Raw genomic sequence first — 9,964 nt, 5'->3', positions numbered from 1 at the left:
AGAGTGGTGAAAACCATTTAAATATGAAATAGAAAAATTAAGTACACTTACAAAGTGTGTCAAGAATTCATGAAGGACCCATCATTCTGGATCAGAGAAAAGTACACCATTTTTTTATCCTTCTTTATGGATCAGAGTCTTGTCGAAACAATTATTTATTAAATCTTGTTTTAAATATTTGCTAAAAGGCATGGAGACATTTTCAAATTCCCTTATTTCGGTAGTACATTTGCTGAAGTGATTCCCTGTCTTACCGTTTTTGTTTTTAAACAAAGATTATTCGACCGATATATTTCACCTTTTCCGAATTTTCTGATCGAGCTAAAAAATTCAATAGCACCTGATTTTAAGTTTTTGGATAATAAGGAAATAAAACTCCAACTCAGTGCACAGTAATTATACCATTGTAGAATTATTCAAATGACATATAATGTAAAAATGTATGCTCATTAAATGTGCATCTCATTCAAAGTGAGCTCCTGTTAGAAGTAACTGCTTACTGAATTGGCAGCCCCAAGTTGAACTTTGAATAATATTTGCATCGTACATAAAGCAATTTACGAATAGTATCCAGCTTATGAACGCAGTCATTTTTTAAAATTCGATTTTCATTGGGTATATCTTTCGATGGTGTCTCACTCCACCTTTTTCAGTGCTTTCCCTCGAGGTCAAAAGCCTTTACGTTGAGGAGGTATTGAAGTTTCAAAAGATATTGTTTGCGAAGATGTCATATGACTACGGTGTAAAATGGCGAAGACCATTCTAAAATATCTCTGTTGTTGCTTTGTTACTTTAATTTAATTATACGTTCATCTGATTAAATTGGTTTATTTGAATGATGCCGAGATCCTGTTACTGTTTCATGCTATTTAATACTAAAGAATAATTCCAGTGATTTTGTGGTATTTAAGATTAATACTATAACGTTAAGGCGTAAATCAAAAATGTATTTGAGAATGCAATAAAAGAAGTCATTAGCATTTTAGAATTCTTCTATTTAACTTAAAATTCTTGCTTTAGTATTTCTCCCTGCATTGAAACACACACAAAAAAGAATAAAAAAAATAAAAGTTATTAATTATAGAACAAAACTTTTAATCAAATTTTTTTAAGAAAAAAAAATAATAAATTGATAATAATGGGTAATATTCTGCCTCGCAGCATTAAGTAAGAAACCAACAAAATTATGAACAGACAATCGCAAATTAATTTTTTGCGTTCCGAAGTTTCCCCTCGTGCTTTCGAGTAGAGATGATGAATGGGTCCCTTCGGTGAAAAACAAACTCACACTGTGCATTTAGGCACAAGTATTTCAATTTCTCAACAAAACCGCCAATGTTACGCGTGAAGGCATTCGCCTGGTTTGTATGCAACATTGGTTTCCTCCAGTTCATGACTTCGAGAACAGCGACTTCCGTTCCTGACTGGGAGAAAAATGATAAAAAGAAAAGAAAAGAAATAATAAGGAAGGGGAAAAACAGAAAGAAATCTCGAAATGTTTTTTCGGTTTCGTTTCCCCTTCCTCGCCCTCATTCAAAGAGAACACAGAATCGAAGAAACATGGATAGATGCTCTCCGGTTTTTTGGAACAGCGGTTATGAATTAATGAAGGCGTCGATTGCAGCTGCTCGCGAGAGGGAGGGGGGAAGAAATAAAATAAGTAAAATGAAAACCATTAACACCCGAAACCTGGGGCAAAAGTTTCCTATTTTTTTCACCCCCCTCTCTCTTCCATACTCCGCGAGTGTATCGGAGTTGTATGTCAGTCTGATCGTCCTTCCGTGAAAATCGTTCAATTTTTCCTGCGCCTCGGTCCCCGCGGTGGTTTCTCGTCCCCCTGTCGGGCGCTGGTGGGCAGTTGCGCCACTGATGGCGCAGATAGTGGACTCCGTAAGGCGTGAGAAAGGCTAATTTCGAGCCGGATAATTGGCCTTCCCTTTCCACTCCGCACAATGGACTGCGCTCCGATTTCATAACTCCCCTTCTGCGCGCTCTAAAGAGCACTTCTTTCGCCGTCTGCCCCACTCATTTCTCTCGCCCAAACGTATTCTACGCACCATTTTAGTTTTTATTATTATTATATATTTTTTATTTGTGGGCAGAAACTTTCTTTTACATTAAGCGCCGTTACTAGAGCGAAATCTATTTTGAAGAGACTCCATTTACAGAAAGTGCCATTATGTTTAGCCATCATTTTTTTTTTTTTTTTTGTCCTCCCATTCTATTCTGTCACATGTTTTATTCTAAATCTTTGAAAAAAAATCATAAATACGAGTGAAAGAGTTCTGTGCGTATCCTTTGCTCAAATGCAATTCAGCTTGAATTTTATATTAAATTATTTTGGAATTCCAAAAAAATAAACTGTTATGGAAAACAGAACATGTTAAATAGGTCGTAGAACACTGTATATAGAATTTTATTTTTAATTAAGTAGATTTTTATTGAATATCGCTTTTTTATATCATATAAAATGTTTATAACGCCTGTGACATTAGAACATTAGCCTAGTGGCTGGATTTTCAAGATTCCACAGTTCTCTGCCATCTTAAGACTTCGATTCGAGTTTAAAAACACGCTGTTACTGATAGTGATGAGTTTAATTTTCCGAAGTCTTCATCCCAAATGACTTCCAGAGGTCTCGTTGTTTGTTATTTCACTGCATCCATTCATTAGTCTACCTCTTCCCACCAGCTCATAGTATTTTGTCACCTCTTCTTCAAAACAGTCTGAACTGTTTAAATACGACTGCAACAGAGTACAGGCGGTCGTTTGTTTAAATACAACTGCACTATAAAAAATTTCCGAATCACGCAACACAGGGCCACCCTCCGAAAATCCTCTTTTATTAATATATTCTTGAAGTTTGAGGCTACAGCGCGAAGGAGCACGACTACAAATTTCCATTTGTAATTTTATTTAACATTAGAAAAACATTTTGAATAAGATATTAAACACTCATTTGAAAGGAATAAAATATGTAGATCAAAACACTCTAAAGCTGAAATATGTTTCATTTGAAATATTATCCTCAATTTCGAGGAGAGAAAATGTGAAGCGTGCATAATAATACGGATCGCGATCGCGTTAAGGGTCTTGAAGGACATATGGTTTCCTTATCATCAGTAAATCTTTTGTATATATATATATATATATATATATATATATATATATATATATATATATATATATATATATATATAAAGTCGATCATATTAAAATGAATACTCAGTTTTTTATAAGTTATCATTCTTTCTCAGATTTTTTTCTCTTCTTCCAGTTCTTCCAATAACTTTAATAATATGCGTGTGTGTGCTTTGAGAACAATGAGATACATACATGCCTTTGGCAACGACCTGGCTCATTGAGGTACATGCTAAAATTTTCAAATAAATATTTTATGTCACTTGATTTTTTATTAGCTCTTTCAATAAAACATTTTAAGCTTCACATTTTTAGAGTCATATAACTAACTCATACTACTTTAAAAGCTTTACACCGTTCTTTTGATTTTTATAATGTTCTCTCTAATTTTCTGTCAGTTCTCGTAAATTAAAAAGGAAGAATTAAATTTCAACTAGTACAAAAATTTATATACTGAAACTAAACACGCTTTTAAAAAAATATGAGTACATAAAATAGAATCTCTCAGCATTGCAGTCTTATATGCACTGTAGAATATTTTGTGTATTTATGCAATAACTTACAGAATTGTTCAATAAACATTTTTATTTTAGTGAATTAAAATTTCGATTTTAATTTCACTTTCAAAATGAGTTGAATAGAGTAAAAAATAATATTTTATTTCAATTCAGTCAATAAATGTATTTCAGAAAAAATTGTGAAGAATAAATATGTTGTCACAAAGAATCATGTTCATCGAAATATTCTTGACATTCCAATTTTTAAATCAGAAAAATGTTGTTGTTTTCTGCTGCCAAATCCACCCGACACGAAATGTTGAATATCAGTGTTTTAGGACGAACAACAATTTCATAATTCTAAACAAATTAGACTCGGTGAAACTCTGATCAGCGCATCTTCTTTGAGTGAAATCGTCTAAAATCGCGCGTTTTTATAAGATATTACTATTCACATTTTCATAGCTCACTCAGTTTTAGCTGCATTAGAGTGGAACTTCTTTTTTTTATTTAAAATGTTAGTGTCTAATGAATGTTTTATTAAACATAATTCACAGGACAAAGGGTCTATATAAAAATATGAAATTCGTAATTGATCAGAAAATGTATTGATTCAAATAACATAAAATTATTTTTATTACTTCATTTAGATTCTTTTTTTTTTCTATTATATATATAAGCCGTGTTTGCCTTAAATATTACAAAATTATTGAATTAAAAATACAGATATTTTAAAGGTTCTCAGAGTTCTTATCGAAAGTTGAATTTTTTCTCTCTATTATCTTTCTAGATAATATCATGTTTCATGTTTATTTTATTACTTATAGACAATTTCCGGAAATAAATTTCTAGTTTGCAATATTATTTAATTTGAGCTAATAAAGCTAATTTCTCCCATGCAAGCCTAATGTGTTCGTTCAAATTTATAAATATATTGTGCGAAATAAATTGTTCGAAAATATGCTTCAAATACTTTTTAAATTTATTAAAAATAGAAACTTAATTTATATGTTGAATAAATGGAATTATTGGAATTATGGAATTATTTTTGAATTTTCATATCATGTAAAAATTGTTTTTGCTCTGTAATATTTTCTGATGTTATAGCGGAAAAATGCAACAAATTCTGTTTAATTTTTAATTAATTAATTTTCTTTAAAAAAATGTTCCTAATGTGCAATTCCCATCCTTCAAAATATATATATATGTCAAATTTGGTACTTTAGATCAAACAGTCCAGCTTGTAGAGAGCCAATACACACACATACGCAATACATATCTTTATTAAAATTTGTGTGTTTATAGTATGGCATTTTTTTTTAATTTCTCAAATCCTAACTTTAGTAAGAATTAAGTTTTTAAAGGCATATAATTAGAAATTAAAATGCGGAATATATAGACGCTAACTTGTAGTGGTTTTCCACGTCATTTACATAGAGTCGATACATTGTTTTCGAGATATTTAAGAAGTACTGCTGTAATTTAATTATTTTGCTTTTTATTCCAATTCCATTGCTAAATTTACTCCAGAAAATGTGAAAGAATATGCTTAAACATCTGATAGCTGAGATTTCCCCATTATTTCTTTTAAAGATTGATTGTGTTCATTATTCCTGCTTTAATCCCAAACTGTGGTTACTGAAATTGTATTTTTTTTTCTCAAATCATTGGATATTGTTTATAACATTAGTTCGTTTTAATGAAATATATATATATATATATATATATATCTATTTCTATACATAAATATGAGTCTGTTGATAAAGCTTCGTCTTCGGGGATTAGAGGAATGAAAGTTAGAGACCTGGAACTACCAAAGATGGACTTGTGCACATTTAATATATCGGAATGGAATAGCCTGCAGTAATAAGAAAGTTTTTGAGATTAGGTATAGGTACATGCCTTATTCTAGTTACCCGATTAAAGCTCAATGTAGGTTGGTTTTTATCGGAGAAGTACTGGACAACGAAACTTTAGAATCACGACAAAAGAACAATTAGAAGTCTTGAAGTACATAGAAAACAATTGGGTGATGCACACATATTTATAGCGACGCTACAGTGTCGGACAAACTATTAACGATAGCATTTCCAAGCAGTTTCTTCAGAGATCTAAAAGAAGTAACGGCAAAACCGAAGCAGCAGTTATGATTTCTGTTCACACATCTAGAGCTGACAGACCCCATGTATGTCGTTAATCTCATGTATGTCATGTTGTAATGGCTGCTTCTCCGACGAAAATCGCATGTGTGCACAGGACTTTAAAACTCAAAATGACAAAATGCATTCATAGTATTTATCTTCAATATTAAAACGAACCAAAAACTCAACCAAATTAATTAGAGACCCAGGTTCACTAAAATGGCAGTGGTGGAAATCTTCTTTTATAGGTGGAGTGTTGTTGAGTTAAAGTTCTTCCTTTACTTTATATTTCCCGGGTACTTCCTTGTTCGTGAAACGATTTATATTCAATAGTATCTCGTATTTTATGCATCAAAAAACTACTTATAGAAAACAACCCATTGTGCTATCAACATTGCCATGTGAACATTTATAAAAACCATCCCACACGCGAAAGTATAATGGTTTAAGTATTAATATCCCATATGCTTGTTTCGAATTCTTTTCATCGGCCATAATACCCTTCATGAAATCCTTTCAACCATCTACGGACTGGATCTCTGCCACAAAACAAACGGAGACAGTATAAAAAAGCCCAATAGATGCACACACGAAACCTCGCCGTGAAAAAGACTCGGGAGAGTTGAGCGGAAAAAACTATCGAATGGCTTCAAACCGTTCCTCCTCTCGCTGAATTGTCCTCCTTCCGTCGTGGATCGATGGATGACAATGCAACCAGCAAACGTCCTGGCATCGGTCAACCGAAAAAAGTAGACGTTCAGAGGGACGTAAACGGATTACCGGCAAATGCACAAAGAGCTACAGAGAGACGATAAAAACCTCTTCGCTTCATCGACGATCATCCTCTTGTTTGACGCTCCATTCATCGTCTAATCGCCCGACGATTAGCTCTCCCAGAACTACAAAAGGATCTCCCGTCAGTGTCAGTTACCAACCCGCTGATTTTTTTCTTCATAGAAACTTTTAACTGCACGTGGATCCGCGGAATGGAAATATTACCGATTATTTCCAGGATTGCTGGAATAGATGAGTTATAATTCATCGAGAGCAACTTTTAATTTTATTCTGTCTATTTCCAAAGCAATGGTTCTTTAACTATGGTTCTAAATCCCAAGAGGGGTTAAACGGCATCCCTTTTGTGAGTTTGAAAATTGTTAAACCAAGTGTTGCTGTATTAAAATCTTTCATTTTGTTAAACAAACACGATTCAGAATATCATCTTGGATTATTCAACGGATTCCATTTATCAGCTGTGTTTCTTCGATTTTTCCGTTATCGACAGCTTCTTGACCAAGTGAAAGCTTCAAGGCATTCACAACGAAGCAAAATTGTTTTTAAAATCTCATGCAATATACGTGAAAGAAAGCAAAACATACAACTGAAACGAAAGATAAAGGTAAAGGTAAAAGAACCAAAAAGACTTACATGTCATTATTTAATCGATTTAATAAAATCATTTGAAATACGGGTTTTTTTTAGATATTTTTGTTTATGTAATGTATTATGTTTATGTTATTTAAAGAATCGGAGAAGAGGTATTTTTCAGAATGTCATTAGCCTCAAAATTCAATTCATGGATTCACTTTGGATTAGAAGCATTTTAAATATTACATGACAGTTTAAGGCGAATAATGCTGAAAAGAACCGTCAAACAAAAATTAAGAGTTGAGATTGCTACAAAACTGTAACAGCTCTCTCTCTCTCTCTCTCTCTTTTTTTTTAGGTTTGATTTCCAGATTACAAGAATGCATCAACTACCTAAATTCGTATTCAACTTACTGAACTTTTTTTTTTTTTTCAAATCTAATTTTGAGTTTTTGAAAAATATCTGCTTATATGTTGATTTCGAAAAAATGATCTGCAATCTTCAAATAGCAATCAGATGCAGCAGTGAGGAAGAGTTTCGAGTCTGAAATTTTCTACTTGAGTTCTGATGCATTCATTTTATATATTGTTGCATGCGAGAATTTTCTAAAAGATTTTTTGTTGCTTCTTAACACTTCTTTCTTAGATTCAGCAACATCCTTACTTTGAATTCCGAAGAGTGTACGCGTCAGATTTGCCAGACGACTATGAATCAGCTTACAGTCGACTGTTCCGAAAGTCCTTTAGTGAAAACCCAGCTGCAATCTTAAACACTTTCAATACTAAGTTTGTAGATTTCTCTTCTTTCAGTTGTGACGAACAGACAGAGAAAATTCTTCAAAGTAGCAAGCAAAAATTACATATGAGTAGTATTTTGCTGAACATGTCCGCTGGTCTGGTGTGGAAGTTTGGAGAGGGGGTGCCAGCTCAGGAGTCGTCCTCGTTATTCGACTGCGGTTCAAAATGACGAAGTCCGTTCCAAAATAGCCTTACTGTTGCTTTAAAACGGGACGTTAATATAACTAAACTAAACTTTGCTGAATATGATAAACATCAATAACTACAAAAATATTTATAAGCATTATTTTCAGAATCTTTTGTACACCCCTAATAAGTATCATTCACGCAGAAGCGATGAAAAAGTTCTTCGCAAGGTCTGGAATTTACAGCTGATGCATTAAAATTTTCTGTTATTCATTCAAAATTCATAATTTCGATGCCTTTGTTGCATTCAATAATTAGTATGTTAAATCGAGTAATCATCCTGTGTGATATGAAAATTTTCTACTTGATGAGGCTTCTTCTCCCCCCCCCCCCTTTGTTGTCAGCCAACCTATCCGAAAATTCTTTCAAAATTCTTTGCTTACAGCAGCCTTTAAATAAACGTTAAATTGCTTAAAATAATAAATAATTTTTTTTCCTTTTGAATATTTCAAAGATGTCGTTTATTCATTGTTACTAGTATATATATAGATAGATAGATAGATTCTCTGCAAAAGGCAATTGTTCAATAAAGGGAAAAGAAAAGTAATAACATAGCAGGCTAGAAAAGGAATCAATGAGCACTCACATTGGGCAGCATTGACTCATGATTTTATAACTTAAAATTCGACCGTTGTAATGGACGTTTTTTATTCCAGAATATGTTACTTTTCCAAGCATTTCAAAACAGTTTCGACACTTTCAATTTTTCTTACTGCATTATTCCGTATATTTCCTACTTTTTGAGGTATTTTCTTATTTCTTTTAAATATTTGTATTTTGCTTCCTCTGATCATCGTACTTTCATCTCGGTAAAATAGATTTATGTCATGGAAAATGAATAGATAAATTTTGAAAAGTAGAAGTGATATAGTTGCATATCATTTGCAAATTCCCGAGGTGGGGTTATCTCATGCGCGAGGATGGGAAGTTCTGAAAATCCCCAGTCTTTATAACTGCTGGAATCTTTTAGCTTGTTAAGTATAGGAACGGCAAACGGTTGCATACTTAAACACAGGATGTTATATTTATATAATTTTGAATAATTTTGAGAGGATATAAAATTCAAAGTTTCCAAAAGGCGAAATTTTCAGAAAAGATGGCAATTCTGTATAGTGCCATCTATGTATTTTGTAAAAATATGCAAATGAGAACAATGGAATATTCTTAAAATGTACAGCATCTGTATATAGTAATTATATAATATATTTTCCATTATTCAAAATATGTAAAGTTAAGAACTGCTTTTTATCAGTTAAATAACTAAGGATTATTAGCAGAAATATATATTTTCAGTGTTTCTTTCAATCAACTATTAATAAGAATAACATTTTGCACATCACTGTAAGGTGTACCTTAGAAAAAAATCGGATTCTCCTTTGTTTAGCATAAGAGAAATCGACTGACATAGAATAGAGCTTCGTCTCACCACCAGAGAACACTGCAAGAAACTTGTTATGACTCTTACATTTATTGTTGTTTTTCGTTTTAAAAATTAAAAACTTCCTTATGGTAGTTAAATATTTTGTCATCATTCTTTTGATTTTTATATTGTTACTGTTGACTGTTTTCGTTGTAAAAATGGAGGTTATGGCTTTAAAATAGGTTTTGTGAGGCTATTGTACAATTTACAACAAATTAATATAATGTGATTAATTAAGTAAAGTAATATTTCATGTTACTTTTTTAAATAAAGGCGCACTGTTGTACTTTGGAGGCAAGCAATCAATTGTACTTCAGAATATCTCAAGATATAACAGAGTTATATTTACTTTAGTAAGTTGATTCATTTTATCATTCTTAATTTTGTTTATTTATATATATATATATATATATAAA

The sequence above is a fragment of the Argiope bruennichi genome, chromosome 6, assembly GCF_947563725.1.
Source record: "Argiope bruennichi chromosome 6, qqArgBrue1.1, whole genome shotgun sequence".
Lineage (NCBI taxonomy): Eukaryota > Metazoa > Arthropoda > Arachnida > Araneae > Araneidae > Argiope > Argiope bruennichi.
The sequence above is the reverse complement of the archived record's forward strand: the minus strand, read 5'-3'. Positions refer to the sequence as shown.